Source organism: Pristiophorus japonicus, chromosome 12 (genome assembly GCF_044704955.1).
Source record: "Pristiophorus japonicus isolate sPriJap1 chromosome 12, sPriJap1.hap1, whole genome shotgun sequence".
NCBI classification, from domain to species: Eukaryota; Metazoa; Chordata; class Chondrichthyes; family Pristiophoridae; genus Pristiophorus; species Pristiophorus japonicus.
The window spans coordinates 12,170,881-12,189,280 of record NC_091988.1 but is presented as its reverse complement, the minus strand read 5'-3'; the positions used below and the strand labels follow the sequence as shown (position 1 = coordinate 12,189,280).

General features: G+C 43.0%; 1 protein-coding gene across 5 annotated transcripts in view; it reads right to left on the bottom strand.

The window, feature by feature from the left end:
* Window positions 1-18,400, bottom strand: part of foxp1b (forkhead box P1b) — a 551,692-nt gene that overhangs the window by 406,425 nt on the left and 126,867 nt on the right. Inside the window, exon 1 of one of the 5 annotated variants that reach the window (XM_070895170.1) lies at window positions 13,027-13,090. The exons of the other annotated variants lie outside the window; for them this stretch is intronic. The gene's annotated coding sequence lies outside the window, so the exon portion shown is untranslated. Of the gene's footprint in view, window positions 1-13,026; window positions 13,091-18,400 lie in introns of those variants that run through there. 5 annotated transcript variants of the gene reach the window in all.

Below are 18,400 nucleotides of genomic sequence, written 5' to 3'. Positions count from 1 at the left end.
CGTTGCAAAAATCATGTCCGTTGTGCCCCAGAAGGGACAAAATCCGCACTGCGACTCCGGGAGGAGCTCCTCGGCCACAGGGAGAAGTCTGTTGAGGAGGATTCTTGCGATGACTTTGCCAGTGGCTGATAGCAGGGAGATTCCTCTGTAGTTGCCACAGTCGGACTTCTCCCCTTTTTTAAAGATGGTCACAATCGCTGCATCTCCGAGATCTCCCGGCATGCTCTCCTCCCTCCAGATGAGAGAGATGAGGTCGTGTATCCGCGCCAGTAGTGCCTCTCCACCATACTTCAGTGCCTCAGCAGGGATTCCATCTGCTCCCGTAGCCTTGTTGTTTTTTTAGCTGTCTTATGGCCTTTTCTACCTCATGCAGCATCGAAGCACTGACCATGCTCGACCAGCTCCTTTGGGCGGGCCACATCGTCTGCATGCCCGACACGAGACTACCAAACCAAGCGCTCTACTCTGAATTCCTACACGGCAAGCGAGCCCGAGGTGGGCAGATGAAATGTTTCAAGGACACCCTCAAAGCATCCTTGATAAAAATGCAACATCCCCACCGGCACCTGGGATTCCCTGGCTCAAGACCGCCCAAAGTGGAAGAAGAGCTTCTAGGAGGGCGCTGAGCACCTCGGGTCTCATTGACGAGAGGATGCAGAAATCAAGCACAGACAGTGGAAGGAGCGTGCAGCAAACCAGGCTCCCCACCCAACCTTTCCTTCAACCACTTTCTGCCCCACCTGTGACAGAGACCTGTAATTCCCGGATTGGACTGTTCAGCCATCTGAGAACTCACTTTTAGAGTGGAAACAAGTATTCCTTGATTTCGAGGGACTGCCGATGATGATGAAATTGTTGAATCAGTACACTGCTGATGTTCTAGTCCAATAAAACATCGATTCATCCGAACATAAGGACAGGAAAAGACACTCTGGCCAAAGTTCATGCCTGTATTCCCAACAAACTGAGTTCAGGGAGAGTCAGGTCTGCCCATGAGGATGACAACGGAGTTGTTGCTTTTGCAAAACTACTCATGGCGAGTTCGGGAACAGCACTGGTGGCGAGCTGGGAGTAACTCGTTCATCTTGGACCGTGAATGATAAATGTAAAGTTAAAAGGTGCTAAGTTAGGATTTGAACAAATTGTACTTCGAGTGCCTTATTTATATATTAATATCGCAAATTGATAATCAAAACATGTCCATACTTTAACCATATACTTTTATTGAATCTTGACGTAGGTCAAAACTACAGGTTATTAGTTTGTTAATACATATGAGCACTCTCATCAGCTACCAACCTATCCACTAGACGAGAGATCCTACCACAGGGAAAACTGACTATCTATCTGCTTCATATCATGGAAAGCACATTTCCTTGGCAGTGTATCCATGAAGCATTTCCAGTGAAAGCAATCTGTAACCCACTCAACCATTGACCCTGCGTGACAGATGAATCAAGAATGGTACCGAGATAAGCAGCAATGAATCAGATAAGGTACAACTGGGGGTGGGGAAAAGAATAACATACAACGCTAAATTCAACTTTGCAACTAATATTTGCCTATTAATATATGGCAGGCAATTTCCTGCCTTCTACCACAACCACAATTTTCTCCCCTTTTCTATCCTCCTCTCCTGAAAGCACTGACTCATATTGGGGTACATTTCCACGTGTGTCTTGCCCAGGCTGCCATTTTTCACAGGTGACCTTTAATCGTGAACGTTAACAAGCTATTCAACTATCCGGGGAACTGTAGCTGTGCTGAATCGTTTCTTCTCCCACTGTCCATACACACATGTTCTCCAGCAGGGTCACTGGATAGTGATCAGGAGCAGGAATTTTTAGCAATTTCCCTCAGGTGCTCCTATCACCTTGGCTGAGGGCAGGTAACTCGCCAAAGACCAGGGATTCAACCTAGAACCACCTTGATCTTTATGGACGAACAGGCAATATATTCGGCTACTGAGCCGTAACAGATACAAAATGTTTCTGCTCACTTTAGTGATAATGCTTGCAAGGAGCGTGGTTCAGCGCTAATGCTACAACATTGTAACCCTGGTTCTCCAAATTGCACTGCCTTGCTGGGAACAACAGATTTCAAAATGACCTTTTTATATCAGAGCGCTCAGTACACAGAAGCTTTTTTAAAATTAATAATAGCCATTTTTAAAAAGAATGTATGTAATGGCTTGACTATCACCTTTATACTTTCCCCAGAATTGGTGGTGATAATGATGATGAATATGACGATGATAGCAGTGGCTAGGTGGAACAGTGGCTTAAGTTCAACAACACAGAAATATCTCAAGAAACCGAGGCTGAGACCAATAATATATCCCCGTTTACATTTTAGAATACAGCTTATCCTGAACAAAATTTAAAAATGCTTTTTAAAAAGATGGTGAGTACATTTTCAACCCAAGATTCTTTTAGAACTGCAGCAAAATAGAGACCATAATCAGCTTTAAGAGACGGAGGAAAACTAGGCAGCATGTAAATCTTCTCAAAACTGTGCTGAATAACATACCACAGTACAGTATTTGAAACAAATACAGCTACACTGTGCAGGCTCATACTATTTTATATTAGAATCTCATTATCATCACAGAATTCTAAAACATTAATCTTCCCATATAATTTTATACTGTTTGTTTCATAATAGAGACTATGTAATGCCATACATTTTCTGGGATCAAGCGCCTCAGTTAAACTGAACTAACCTAAATTCAATACATAAATGCACCTAGCCTAGGTGTGAATTGAACCATGAATAACATTACCCTTTGAATAGCCCTGATCTTTGAATTAATCCTTTAATCCCTTCCCACCTATTTTACAACACTTACAGAAACCTCTCATTATCATATGTTTACATCCTTACAGTATATCTTTGCATACGTGTTGATTGCTTTCTTTATTAGATTTTTTAATTTTGTTTCTACCATTCTTCATGTGCTCTTATATGAGGTGGTTTAAAATCATAACATTAAACTGAACAGGATAATGACAGCAATAAAGACAGAAAATGCTGGAAATCTCAGCGGGTCAGGCAGCATCTGTGGAGAGGACGCAGAGTTAACATTTCGGGTCGATGACCCTTCCGTCAGAACTGGAGAGTGTTCGGAAAGAACAGATTCTTAACAAGCACTGAAAGGGGGAGGGGAAGAAAGAACAAAGGGGGAAGGTCTGTGACAAGGTGGAAGGCAGGAGAGATTAGAGAGACAAAAGGGATGATGGGCCAAATTCAAATGGTAATGTCAGGAGTTAGAAAAACATTAGTCAAGATTGGGTGTGAATGGCAGGATAATTACCAGCTGCCATTGGAGACAAGGAAAAAAAAAAGAAACTGGCTCTGAGGGGGGGGGGGGGGGGGCGGAGGGAGCCAAAGATTGGCAACGATTACACTCTGAAATTTTTGAACTCTATGTTGAGTCCAGAAGCCTGTAAAGTGCCTAAACAAAAGATGAGGTGCTGTTCCTTGAGCTTACGTTGAGCTTTGTTGGAACATTGTAGGAGACCGAGGACAGAGAGGTCAGAGTGGGAATGGAGTGGAGAATTAAAGTGACAGGCGACCGGAAGCTCAGGGTCACACTTACGGACTGCACAGAGGCGTTCCGCAAAGCGGCCGCCCAATCTACGCTTGGTCTCCCCAATGTAGAGGAGACCGCATCGTGAGTAGGGAATACGGTATACTAAATTGAAAAAAGTACAAGTAAATGGCTGTTTCACCCGGAAGGAGTGTTTGGGGCCCTGGATAGTGGGAAGGGAGGGGGCTAAAGGGAAGGTGTTGCATCTCTTGCGCTTGCACGGGAAGGTGCCATGGGAAGGGGAGGGGGTGCTGGGGGTGACTGCGGAATGGACCAGGGTGTCGCAGACAGGGCTCAATTTGACTAATTAAGGTTCAGTATTAAAGCTGCAATAATACTCCACTTATCTTCTACCTTCAAATTTGAGCTATATGCCCAAGTCTTTCAACAACTTTTGATAGTTTTTGTTGTACAATGATTGCCCTTACGGACATTCAGATTGTTAACACCTTCTTTTGGTGGCCCTCACACCATTTCTTGGAGAGGGAACAGCGCTTGCGAACAAATAGCAGAATAAATGCTATTGGGGGGAAATGAAATTACAACATTTAAAGTGTAGTCAGTACTTCCCTCTAACAGTTTCATATAAAATTCTTGAGGCAACTAAATATCATGGGTATCAGGCTCCCGTAATGGCTGAGCAGGTAAGTGGACTGTGAGATCCAGTATGAAGGCTTAATTCACAATCTGTGCTGAGGTAGCTAATCTCAGCAATCGGGACACAATTGCCTTCTGTGTCCCTGGGCTAGTTTGAAATCAGACAGAAGCTTCCACTCCCAGTTCATACACAGTGGCTGTTGCAGGAAAATATGCGTGGGTGAATGTTCGACATGACAGGATCATGCTCAGCTGTGATGCTCTCTGTGGTTGAGAAGCTGACTGACACTCTCTACCTGGGCACATAAGAATGATGACTTGCGTGAAGTACCAGAGCTATAATACCCATGGAATCATGCCCAGAAAACGTTAGCAGCTTTTAGGAAAGGAAATCAAAAATTGGACAAAATAAAAGATAGAAGTGGTAGTGCAGAAGAACAATTAATGCAGGAAGATACTGTGGAAGAAATGAAAATCAAATATTTTATCCTGTATTCCAACCAGACTAATACTTTAATGCCCACTGAATTTGCAGTTCAATTATACCATGTAAGAACATAAGAAATAGGCCCCTCGAGCTTGCTCCACCATTCAATAAGATCATGGCTGATCTGATCTTGGCCTCAACTCCACTTCCCTACCCGCTCCCCATAACCCTCGACTCCCTACTATGCTGCTTCTTTTTATTCAAACAAATGTAGTTGGGGGTGGGGCAGGATGGGGTTGTGATCAAAGGGTCAATCAAAGTGCAAATTCTTTTGTTAAAATTGATTTTTTTTTAAATCAATATTTTAAAATCTTTCTCCCTGCTTTTACACTCTCCCAATTCACCACTATTCCCCAATGCAGGCAGCCAAACTGCTTGTTTTCTGCCCTTAGTCAATGCTGTTCTGTAACAGAACACTAAAAGGTGTGCAAGACTGGCTCAGGATAATGCTCCTCTGATATTCTCTCCCACTACAGATGCTCTCGGACTCTGTTCTACATGTCCCCCAAGCGGCTGGTCAACACCATGAACTTTCTGTGTGGAAACATACCACTATCCTGTTAGTACACTGATGTGCTGCGCTTCTTGGTAGTCATTGCATAAATTAGCATTTCTATTTGCAGCTTGATTGTATCTTTTAATGAAAAGCATTTGATGACCTTTATGTTTGCCAGAAAGAAAAAGAGAAAATTAAATGACTATCTTGGTAAATAAAAAAAGGAAATTAAGTTTGAATCATCGGGTTTTTAAAATAAATATTTAATTGTCCCTCCATTTTCCCCCTTTCGTCCCCAGAACACACTTCCTCTTTCAGCTGGAAAGAAGTACAGTCTGGGCTGTTGTCTGCACTAATGGTAGGAATGTGCTACTCTGATGGCCTGTTCTGCTATTACAAAGTGTCCCATCTAGCTATTCAGCAGAGAACTGCTAAAAGTTTCCCACCTGTGGACAATCAATTTCAAATGAGAACTGAAGCTAAGGTTGTAATCAGTCCCTCCAGATAGAAGCACAATAACACGACCACTGAAGCTGCTGTCTCACTCGGAATCTTAAAGTAGTTCTTTAACGACGTTTTTTCTATTACATTAAATATAAAGCTGAGTACAGGAGGAAAAAAAGTTTAACAAACTATTTTACCCAATAAAACTTTAATATACCTATAAATTTTTTGAACTATAATGGGGCACCATTAAACACAATAGTGGCTTTACAGACACCCTTCCTGTGGTGCACCATTTTGGGATCAAGATTATTGCACCTGTAACACTAATTTATCTTTCTACAAATCAGGCATTTTGTTATTTTTGATCAAACCTGCCCATCTGCAACCCATTACTCATACTGCTGGGTGACTTCAGTGTATTCCTAGAGGAGTTAAGCTCCATCTCTGTTCTCTTCCTCCTGACAGGAAAGGGAGCTGTCAGTACTTCTGTTTTCGGCCAGTTTCTTTCTACAGTTAAGCCACTAAAATCATCACGCTGCTATCTCCTCTGATATTTGTTCTCACGTTAAGGTGCTAACCTCTTGATCTTTATCAATTTTTACACATGACTGCTTGTGGTTTGAAGAATACATAAACAAAATACAACTATTTTCTTACTTCAGACGTGTAAAATACCTTGAGCACAGCAATTCCATCCAAGCTATAAAGGACATTATATACGACGTTGGGGCGATTGGTAAAATATCATTGAGTAAACCCTTTCAGTATAACACCTACCTGAATGACTTTTATAGTGTGAAATTGCATACATTAACGTAAGTGGCTACCTGGTCTCATGCTCTTCAGCAACCCTTTAGTCTCCGCGTGTTTTAATGCGGGGACATTGAGTCACAACTCTGGTATCCGTTTTCACACATTCAGAACTGATGTCTGCAGCACTACTTTAGGGAGTAATGTAAATGTTGCATAAAGCAGACACATGTCAATTACAGAAATACAAAACGGTAGATGTGTCATATGGTGTGCATTTCTTTTTTTGAAGGGTTCAATTCCTGCTGTGAGCCCCTCCAATTTTCATCACTCCTCTTCTGAGGATGCTGAGGTCCATTGATACTGGCAGCCACCTGGTACCTTGTTCAAATGGCCATGAAATGCCAGCAGGCTATTTTTATCATGGGGGGCATGACAGCCAAGCTCAATCCTGCTGTCACGCAAAATGCACGCACGTGTACTTCCTGACACGGGTCACTGGTTAGCAATCAGGAATAGAAACCCTCGCTGATATTCTTCCTGTCACTGGCAAAGATACTGAGTCCAATCATACCACTCCTACTACAATACCAGCTGAGATTTCCAAATTAAATACAGACCAGGGATCAAACCCAGGATTTCCTGATCTGTAAAGTTAAGTACCACCATCAGATAATGTATTTTATGCACTGATTTTGTGCCCCAATAAAGTACATTTGTAGATACCAGCTAAGAAGGGACAACAGGAGCAACAAGTCAAATGTTTAATGCTAAGCTCCTCCTTGGTTAAAAAAAAACATGTTGCCAAGACATGTAGACCAGGAAGTCCCAGATTTGATTCCCAGGCTGTACTTGGTCAATCTGGTTAGCATTTTTGATTATTATTTAGTGCCCAAACTTTTGGGTGGATTTCTTTCAGGTGCTGTACAATGGGTGGCCAATCAGATACCACTAGTTTTATACCCCCACTGTAGTTGAAAGTTTACCCCCCCCCCCCACACCCCCCATCTGTATGGAGCATGGAAGTGTGGTGGTCATATTACTGGACTAGTAATCCAGAGGCCTGAACTAATAATCCAGGGAACTAAAATTCAAATCCCACCATGGCAGTTTGAAAATCTGAATTCAGTTACAAAATATCTGGAAATAAAAAAAACTAGTATGAGTAAAGGTCCTAATAATCCAACTGGTTCATCAATGTCCTTTAGGGAAGGAAATCTGCGTCCTACTCCAGTCACACACCAACATGGTTGGTCAACTGCCCTCTGAAGTGGCCTAGCAAAACACTCAGATGTATCAAACCGCCACATGCAGTGGTTCAAGAAGGCCCATTAGCACTTACTCAGGATAATGAGGGATGGGCAATAAATGCCAATCTTATGTGCTATGTCTACATCCTGAGAACTAATATTTGAAACTTGTTGCGTTCGCACCTGTGTAGAGCTTTGCGCTAATTTGGATGCTGAAGGGAATTGGCAGTATGCTCACACTTTTGCGACCTAGGGGGGAGAAAGTCACATCGTTTGCGCCTCCCAGGAGGGTGCTAATGGCATGCAAACGATTTCTTGCCCGGGACACAGGCTGCCACCGTCTCCCACAAAATTCCGTGGGAGTTAACGAAGGCACAAAGCGGCAGCGCCCCGGGCCACTGCGCCGACTATGGTAATGTCAACACCGTGCGCAGCAACGTGTTTTTGCCCTAGAACCCCGAGGTCGCACTAGCCTCACAGGATGCAAACCGGGCATCACTCTGCTTGCGGAACGAAAACTAAAGGGGAGGTGCGTGCTGCCATTTTTTTCTGTAGCGGACTTACCTAGGTTGGGGCCTGGCCTTGTGGAATTCATAAAGGTCTGTGCAGTCATCTTGTAGCCCGGCACTCGGCTTCTACACCGGGCTGCTGCCATGGCACCCCACTCCCTGGGGGCGTAGTGGTAGCTCCTCGCTCCACTGCAGAGTTCACAGCGTGCCCTCCACTTTAACAGGAGGGAAGGGCCCTGTGCTCCTGCCAGCACTCCGCAACGCTCCACGTAGAGCTGGTAAATTCCCACGGCTAGAGCCACAGTCCTGCCTCTGAGAGGAAGTAGAGAGCGCAACATTAAGCTCCATTTCCTCTCGCGAGCGGTAACAGCAATTTTGCTGCCGGGGCAGGACTTCTGCCCAAGTCTTGCCTCACCTCGGTTATCGCCCCCAAACGGGACGCTTTCGAATTTCGGCGCCCCCTAGTTTCAAATCCATTCGAGTTATGGAATGAATACCTCTCTCTGCAAGTATTAAAAACGAGCAACGTATTTTCCCTCTATCTTAGCCTCTCTATCTGTGACTCAGAAGGTAGGCACCATTTTCCGAGGCCCAGTGGATCTACGGTATTTTGTTCCTGCTGTTAAAGAGATATGCAACAAGAGTGCATGGATGAGTCTTCCTCAAAATGTTCCTCTCTACCTGCACAGTACCATGTAACCACAGGAATGGTAGCAAAGTGGTTATGTTACTGGACTAGTAATACAAAGGCCTGGTCTAATGACCGAGAGACGCGAGTACAAATTGCACTACGGCAGCTGGGAATTTAAATTCAGTTAACTAAATAAGTCATGAATAAAAAGCTAGTATCAGTAATGGTGACCATGAAACTATCGGATTGTCATAAAAACCCATTTGCTTCATTAATGTCCTTTAGGGAAGGAAACCTGCCGTCCTTATCTGGTCTGGCCTATAAGTGACTCCAGCAGCATACTATCGACAGAGCTAAGCGATCCCATAATTAAAGGATCAGATCAAAGTCGTGAATGGTGGTGGACCATTAAACAACTAACGGATGGAGGAGGCTCCATGAGTATAGCACGTTAATGCAAAAGACAAGGCTGAAGCATTTACAACCATCTTCAGCCAGAAATGCCAAGTGGGTGATCCATATTGGACTCCTCCTGAGGCCCCCACCATCACAGAGACCAGTCTTCAGCCAATTCCATTCACTCCACGTGATATCAAGAAGTGGATACAGCAAAGACTATGGGCCCCGACAATATCCCGACTGTCGTGCTGAAGGTGAGGTGAGAGTGATTGCCCTTGACATCAAGACAGCATTTGACCAAGTGTGGCACAAAGGAGCCCTAGTAAAACTGAAGTCAATGGGAATCAGGGGGAAAATTCTCCACTGGCTGGAGTCATACCTAGCACAAAGGAAGATGATTGTGGTTGTTGGAGGTCAATCATCACAGCCCTAAGACATCGCTGCAGGAGTTCCTCAGGGCAGTGTCCTAGGCCCAAACATCTTCAGCTGCTTCATCAATGACCTTACCTCCATCAAAAGGCCAGAAGTGGGGATGTTCGCTGATGATGCACAGTGTTCAGTTCCATTCACAATTCCTCAGATAATGAAGCAGTCTGTGCCCGCATGCAATAAGATCTGGACAACATTCAAGCCGGCAAGTAACATTCACGCCACACAATTGCCAGAAAATGACCATCTCCAACAAGCGAGAGTCTAACCACCGCCCCTTGATATTCAACGGCATTATCATCGCCGAATCCCCCACCATCAACATTCTGGGGTCACCGTTGACCTGAAACTTAACTGCACCAGCCACAAGGTCATAGGCTAGTATTCTGAAGCAAGTGTTTCACCTCCTGACTCCCCAAAGCCTTTCCACCATCTACAAGGCACAAGTCAGGAGTGTGATGGAATACTCTCCACTTGCCTGGATGAGTGCAGCTCCAACAACACTCAAGAAGCTCAACACCATCCAGGACAAAGCAGCCCTCTTGATTGGTACCTCATCCACCACCTTAAACATTCAATCCCTCCACCACCAGCTCACCATGACTGCAGTCTGTCTACCATCTATAAGGTGCACTGCAGCAACTCGCCAAGGCTTCTGCGGCAGCACCTCCCAAACTCGCAACCTCTACCACCTAGTAGGACAAGGGCAGCAGGCACATGGGAACACCTTCACCTGCAAGTTATCCGCCAAGTTACACACCATCCTGACTTGGAAGTATATCACCGTTCCTTTAACGTCGCTGGGTCAAAATCCTGGAACTCGCTCCGTAACAGCACTGTGGGAGTACCTTCACCAAACTGACTGCAGTGGTTTAAGAAGGCAGCTCACCACCAGCTTCTCAAGGGCAACTGGGGATGCGCAATAAATGCTAGACTTTCCAGCGATGTCCACATCCCAAGAATAAATTTTTAAAAACCTCTGCCTGTTCATTTTCTACAACAACATAACTGAGACCATAAACTCAAGTGGTACTGGAAAGTGAATGTGCAAACCCATGTGCCATGATGCTCTAGTTCTATACTTTGATACTAGTAATACCCGCCCTCCTGTATGGCTGAGAGACATGGACCATGTACAATAGACACCTCAAGTCGCTGGAGAAACACCAGCAACGATGTCTCCGCAAGATCCTACAAATCCCCTGGGAGGACAGACGCACCAACGTTAACGTCCTCGACCAGGCCAACATCCCCAGCATTGAAGCACTGACCACAATTGATCAGCTCCGCTGGGCAGGCCACATTGTTCGCATGCCAGACTCGAGACTCCCAAAGCAAGCGCTCTACTCGGAACTCCTTCACGGCAAGCGAGCCAAAGGTGGGCAGAGGAAACGTTACAAGGACACTCTCAAAGCCTCCTTGATAAAATGCAACATCCCCACCGGCACCTGGGAGTCCCTGGCCAAAGACCGCCCTAAGTGGAGGAAGTGCATCCGGGAGGGCGCTGAGCACCTCGAGTCTCATCGGCGAGAGCATGCAGAAATCAAGTGCAGGCAGCGGAAGGAGTGTGCGGCAAACCTGTCCCACCCACCCTTTCCCTCAACGACTATCTGTCCCACCTGTGACAGGGACTGTGGTTCTCGTATTGGACTGTTCAGTCACCTAAGGACTCAGTTTAAGAGTGGAAGCAAGTCTTCCTCGATTCCAAGGGATGATGATGATGATACTTTTGATACTCCATTTTACTGCGCTATCACATTATCTATGGGTGTAAAAATGTTGAAGTGCATTTGTACGAGAGTCTTATGTCCAAGTTTGGTGCTGACACAAAGATTGGTGGCATCGTAAGTAGTGTAGATGGGAGCATAAAATTAGAAAGAGACATTGAGAGATTAAATGACTAGGTAAAACTATGGCGGATAATTGTGAGGTCATCCATTTTGGACCAAAAATGAACAGTTCCGAGTATTTTTTAAACTGCTGAAAGCTAGAAACAGTGAAGGTCTAATGAGATTCAGGGGTCCTTGTATACAGATCACTAAAATATAGTGGTCAGGCACAAAAATGAATCAAAAAGGATAATGGAATGTTAGTCTATATAATTAGAGGGCTAGAATATAAAATAGAGGAAGTTTTGCTACAGCTATTCAAAGCCCTGGTTAGACCACATCTGGCATATGGTGTACAGTTCTGGACACCACATCTTGGAAAGAATATATTGGCTTTGGAAGAAGTGCAGATTCACCAGAATGTTACCAGGGCTCCGAGGGTTAAATTATGGAGAAAAATGACATAAACTTGGCTTGTTGTCCCTGGGATATAAGAGGTTAAGCTGTGATTTGCTTGAGGTTTTTATGATTTTGAAAGGAATTGATAGGGTAGATAGAGAGAAACCTTTTCAGTTGGTGGGGAGTCTAAGACAAGGTGGACGTAACCTTAAAATCAGAGCCTGGCCATTCAGGAGAGAAGTTAGGAAACACTTCTTCAGGCAAAGGGTGGTAGAAGTGTGGAACTATCTCCCACAAAAAGTTAATAATTTTAAATCTGAGATCGCTAGCTAAGGGTATTAAAGGATACGGAGTCACGGCAGGTGGATGGAGTTAGGATACAGATCTCATTGAATGGCGGAACAGGCTCGAGGGGCTGAATGGCCGAATCCTGTTTCTATGCATCTCTGAATACAGTAGCTTATATCCAGCTGGGATATGCTTTAACCTGAGAAAATTTAAGACATTATAAACTGGTTAATTTTAAACAGTGATGTACTAGCACTAACAACAAGAACGTGTGTATATATACAGCACCTTCAAGTGGTGAAGCGTCCCAAGGCGCTCCTCAGGACTATTACTAGACAAAAAATTTGACAAGGAGAAATTAGGGCAGGTGACCAAAAGCTTGGTCAAAGAGGTAGGTTTTAAGGAGCGTCTTGAAGGGGGAAAGAGAGGTGGAGAGGTTTAGGCAGGGAATTCCACAGCTTAGGGCCTAGGCAACAGAAGGCACGGCCACTGATGGTTGAGTGATTATAATCAGGGATGCTCAAGTGGGCAGAATTAGAGGAGCGCAGACATCCCAGGTGGTTGTGGGGCTGGAGGAGATTACTGAGATAGGCAGGGACGAGGCCATGGTGGGCTTTGAAAACAAGGCTGAAAATTTTGAAATTGAGGTGTTGAAAATTGAACATTAACAATAGCTTTTGTTCAACTCACTGAATTGACTGACTGGAATCTCAGTAAATTCTCTAAAATGAAGTATTTAAACAATGTATAATCTGACGTTCAAGGCATACCTTTGTGCACTTTATTGTGCTCCTTAAATAAAAAGAGCAATTACACTGCAGTACGACTTAGAAGGATTTTAGCAAAATATCAACTATAAAATAAAAACAAGAGTACTGTATTCTCCAAATGTTATGTTATTTATTTCTCCCTCAAACACTACTTACCTTAGACTGGTACCAGAGGGAGAAGTGGTGATTACCTTTCTCTTCCTTTTTTGTGGTTTTCCTACATATTATCTTGGAGCATGGCAGTTCCCATAATCACTATGCATGGAGTACCTGCTGGGTACAGGATCAATATAGTGCATATGGTAGTAATATGCTACTTTTTCAAGAACTGGATTTTCTAATTTGTTGAATGAAGTGCACTTATGTTTTGGTTCTTTCGTTGCACTGCTGTCACAGAATAGATGATAATACTTTCAAAAATAGGCACCAAATTCTTGCCATTGCAAAATAGTTACTTTATTTGTCAATCTCAAAGGCATATTGAAGTAATGAAATGTAATTTGGAACATAAAGCAATTAAGATCAATCTCAGTGATTGCAGATAAAAGTTACTTATAAAAATTGACACTAACACTTGTCACATTTTCTTTGCACTAACATTTTAATTTCAGATACACAAATCTGAATAAGTTCCACACAGTATACTTTTAATTTATATTTTTATATCATAAAATTCTAATAAAAAACATAACACAAACTTTTCCTCATAATAAATTTAGTATGTATTAACCTGTAGTTTATATTTTGGCCTTGTTGAGAGTGATCTGAATAAAAATGATACACCAACTGCAAAGATATTTGCTATTTTATTACATTCCCACTCAAATCACACGGAAATATTTTTGCTAAAATTAGCTTTTTTGAGCGAGTTGGTCTCTCCTGATATGATCAAAAACTGAAACGTGTCTCCTTTTGTGTGCTGAAACAGGAAAGAAAGTGCTGGTACAGCAGGATTTAATGATAAATTTCATACCTAATGAGTACCTCTTACATGCTAGTTAGCATAAAAGGAAGTGGTTTGTGTTTCTCAAAGTGTTTGAAATTGAGACATGGAGTTTTTCTGAAACCTTTAATTGGGTTTTACATTTTGGTGTTGGTTTTTGACCAGGGTGAAACCATGGACTCTCAACTTCAAAATAAAGCACGCTGACACAATCACAAAGGTTAAGGTTTCTGAAAAAGAGAACATGCATTTGCCATTGCTGGAACTTGACTATTCAAGTGAAAACAACTGAAGAGAGAACACCCAGTAAAGGTGAACCAATTGTAATGTTGTGTAAATAAGACAAATGAGGTCTGCGTGAAGCTCATAATCGACTGAATAAATCTTTCCTTTTTACAGGGTGTCTGCCTTGCCTCATTATAGCACTCCTCTTCATTACTGTTTATGTCTAACCCTCTTTAAAAGGCCTGGGCCCTCAGAGTATACCAGAGAATAAAATGTGATGTGTCTCCTTTCCTTTCAATTACCTGACACAGTCACTTCTGAATGAAGACTACTGCATCCCTTGATAGAGACTGTGAATATAATCATGCTTCTTGTGACAACAAGTGAGGTACCTCACAGACTAGCCCCTTGAGAAAGCTTTTTTCAGTTTTCACCATAACGGCTGTGCCAACTGCGTTAAGGAATAGTACAGCAGCAGGTCCCAGAGACGTGCATAAGCACTCAAGGGAACGAATGGATTTATGTAGTATCAGAAACACAGTGTACAGGACACAATTGTACATTTATTATTTATCACTTTATAGTCCCCAACAGAGACGACAGGAGTCCCTTGACAATGAGTGCTCTCTTCAGACAGCATTGGGTAGGCGAAAGACTACAACACTGACAGTAAATAAGCGCCAGCTGCAGTGAATATTTTCTACAAAAGTTAGCATTTGTGTTTTACTGAATCTTATCCTTCTCTAAAAGATGGTGGTTCGGAAAAAGAAAGGCTAATGGGGTAGTTAACAGTTCAAAGTGCAGCTTTTTCTACCCAGAAATGTCAAATGTTTTGATTGTATATATGGATGTAGCAGATGTATTCAATACAGGGGCTTTCCTTGCCCTTGGGCAGTGACAATATGTCCATTCTACTGTATGCAATTACAGAATCAATAAAACATCCCTTTGAAAGTCACTGGACTAGTGCCGACATGCAGGCAGTAGTCATACTGACATTTCAATGCTACTGTTATTACCAGCGTCAAACATATTTTGTAACAAATATCAAAATATAGTTACACCCTGAGATCTAACCACAAAACTGTGTTTGTTCACTGAAAGAACATAAGTATGTAGTAAACAACCTGCTCAAGATGTATTAAGGGAACTCAGTTTTTCCACAGGTCACATTTTATGACTGAGTTTTCTAGCAAGTAAAATTAATGTTCTAAAACAGAACTTAAAGCCAATGTCTGCCTTAAAAGGGGTTATAAGCTCCATTCTGCCATCTTAGATTCAACACTAATATAGCACACATGTACCTGAACTGGTAATATTGTGATCCCATTTTATAACATATTGTTAAATCTAAATTCCGAATCACAACCATCCACAAATTACAAACCCCACAAATTTTAGAGGAGCTAAAAGTTGCTACACAGGTGCAACTTATACTCTAACATCTACATTCTCAAAGTCTGTCTAGACAAAATCAAGTGGCTATATACCCACTTCACTTTGGGTCTCAGTTTCACACTCAGCAAAGCAAAGGTTCAAATCACTGATCAAGCCAGCCTGAAGCATTGTACCTTACTACAGCACTATCATTAACTGGACCTATTTGCCAAACTATCTAAATTTATTTTTACAAGGTAATAGGGATATAGTTTGCAAGACTCTACAAACAATAAGACCGTGTACTTCAAACAGTTAAATCAAGTTTGCCCAGTGCTGTTAAGGTTTATAGTTGGGCTGGATTTTCGGTTTTGCCGTGGGGCGGGAAAGTTATCGCCCAGGTAATGTTTGCGCTGTGTGGAGACATTTTTGGCATCTGGGAAGGGCACAAAGCAAAGGGAGGCGCTGTACGACTTTCGCAGCGCAAAAATGGGAACCTCGCCAACTAAGGTACGGGACTGGGAGCGCCCTGAGAGAGGCCTTGGGAGGGGGAAAAGAAATTCACAAAAATATTCCAAAAACATTGCCCACACCACCACAACACAAATCGCTACCAAAAAAAAATAAACACTGGAACATTTTTTGCACTTGATCTACATCACCGCCGCCAGCAGGGCTGGACCTCTGTCTTTTCCCCGGAGGTCATTGCAGGGCGCGTACGGGTCGGGTGCGGGTCGAAACCACTGCCGCTGTTGCAACGAGAGACGTTGCACACTCGGCGCAGCTCTTCCCGGCGGTGCTTCTAAGCGCCGTGGCAAAACCCGACCGGAGGGTTGTGCCCAGACGCAAAAAACCTCACTGCCCCATTTTTCATTGCGGAGGATCAAAACCCGGCGAAACCGGGAACGCAAACCACCCGAAAAAAGCTATCTTTTCATCAACAATGGACAATACGTTTGCTATAGACCAAAGTTTCAAATATTTTGGATACTTAAGGCTTTTCTCCCCACATTACCAGGGGTTTATTCAGTTTGTCACATGTAACGTGTTGCTCATTTCCCCTGCATGACTTCTGATGCACAAGTTGCAATGGCAGAAGTGAAAAGCTTGGGTTAAAGAGCTGCATTTCTGTGTTTCCACTTTTTCCACTTAGATGCTCATTTTCACCTGACGAGAATAAATTCTCATCGAATGAGTATCTTGAGGCAGTCTATGCTTTACTATGACTACAAAAAGGGACACTTCAAACACTATACAATCACAATCTTTGGGCTGGATGATGGCAGCCTTCTCGTGGCCCAGCCTGTTACATGATCTTAGGTCACAACTAATGTCTTCAAAAGGACACCGAACTTGTTAAATCGACCTCCCAGTGACAGTGGCAAACCAAGATCACAATTTTTCACATTTTTGTTGCCAAGTGAGTTCTTGAGTTGTAATTTTGAGTTTCCAAAATGCTGCTGATGCCTACACTGTAAGTGCATGCTAAGAGGTTTTTTAACCTTCTCTCCTTCTGCCCTGAAGGTGCTGACTAACGGTGCTGGTAGCCCCTCATAGTTTGCTAAAGTGAACATCTTTATGTGGGTGCCTAAAGAGTGAACGTCGGCATGCTGTTTGACCAGTAGAGGCTCAACACTGCCCTCATCTCAAATCCACACAAGCACTTTCCACCCGCGATCACTGGATAGTCGCAGCGATCCGGCTAATTTTCCTGCTCTCCTTAACCCACAGTGTTGAGAACTAAATATTGTATCCCCACTGGCATCGCAGCTAACATCAGCTACCTTAGCACAGGGTGAAAGTCAAATCTTGGAATTTACTGGTAACTATATATAGCTAACTACCAGGCTAGCATTTACCTACTTATGGCAGTACATTTACTTACTTAACCATCAGTGCAGCTCACTAACATTAGTAAACAATATATGTTGTTCAGAATCTTAAATATCCAATTTCAGGATGTCAGGAAAACATACTGTGCTAAAGGTGGAGGAAGCTGAACAAATGAATTGCTACTGAATCCATGTTTATAAATACAATTTGATCCAATGAATGTGAATTGAGGCTATTTACATCAGCGAGATCATGGACAAGCCAGCTGTTTAAAGCAAACAGCTGGATAATTCCTGCATCAGCAACACTTTTCAATGAGAATACTATAGGGTCGATTTTAGGACTCTGTGCACCAGAAGCACATATTTGAAGTTCAGATACGAAGTCAGTGGGCTCCACAGGATTTTAGATCCATTCAGATTAACGGATGGAAAATCCTGCTGGGCCCAGTGGCCTCCACACCCAGATTCCTGATATTGCATGGATGGTGCACGATGCTCTACATGGGATTCCAAATCTACCCTTATATGTAACAAACTGAGACAAACCATTGTCTGCCCTTTAAACTTCAAAACTTGTACTTCTAGCTCCTCTGATGGTTCAGTGAGATTATCCAGTAAATAGCTCACCTTTACAGACCACACAGTTCCCAGGTTTGATTCATGGTCTGTGTTGAGGCAAGTTGATTTTAACTAAATTTGGCCTCCGTGCACGTGGGGTAAAGAAGCAAAAAGTAGACAAAATTCTTGCTTATGTTGGGTTCATTCCCAAGCTAAAAATGTGTCAACATTCGCTATCAAAATTATGAGCACTTAGGAACATAGGAACAAGAGTAGGCCATTGCGCTCTTCGAGCCTGTTTCAGCATTCAATTAGATCACAGCTGATCTGAAACCTAACTCCATATACCAGTCTTTGGCCCATATCCCTTAATACCTTTGGTTAACAAAAATCTATCAATCTCAGATTTAAAATTAACTGATCTAGTATCAATTGCCGTTTGCGGAAGAGAATTCCAAACTTTTACCATGCTTTGTGTATAGAAGTGTTTCCTAATTATGCTCCTGAAAGGTCTGGCTCTAATATTTAGACTATACCCCCTCGTCCTAGACTCCTAAACCAGTGCAAATAGTTTCTCTCTGTCTACCCTATC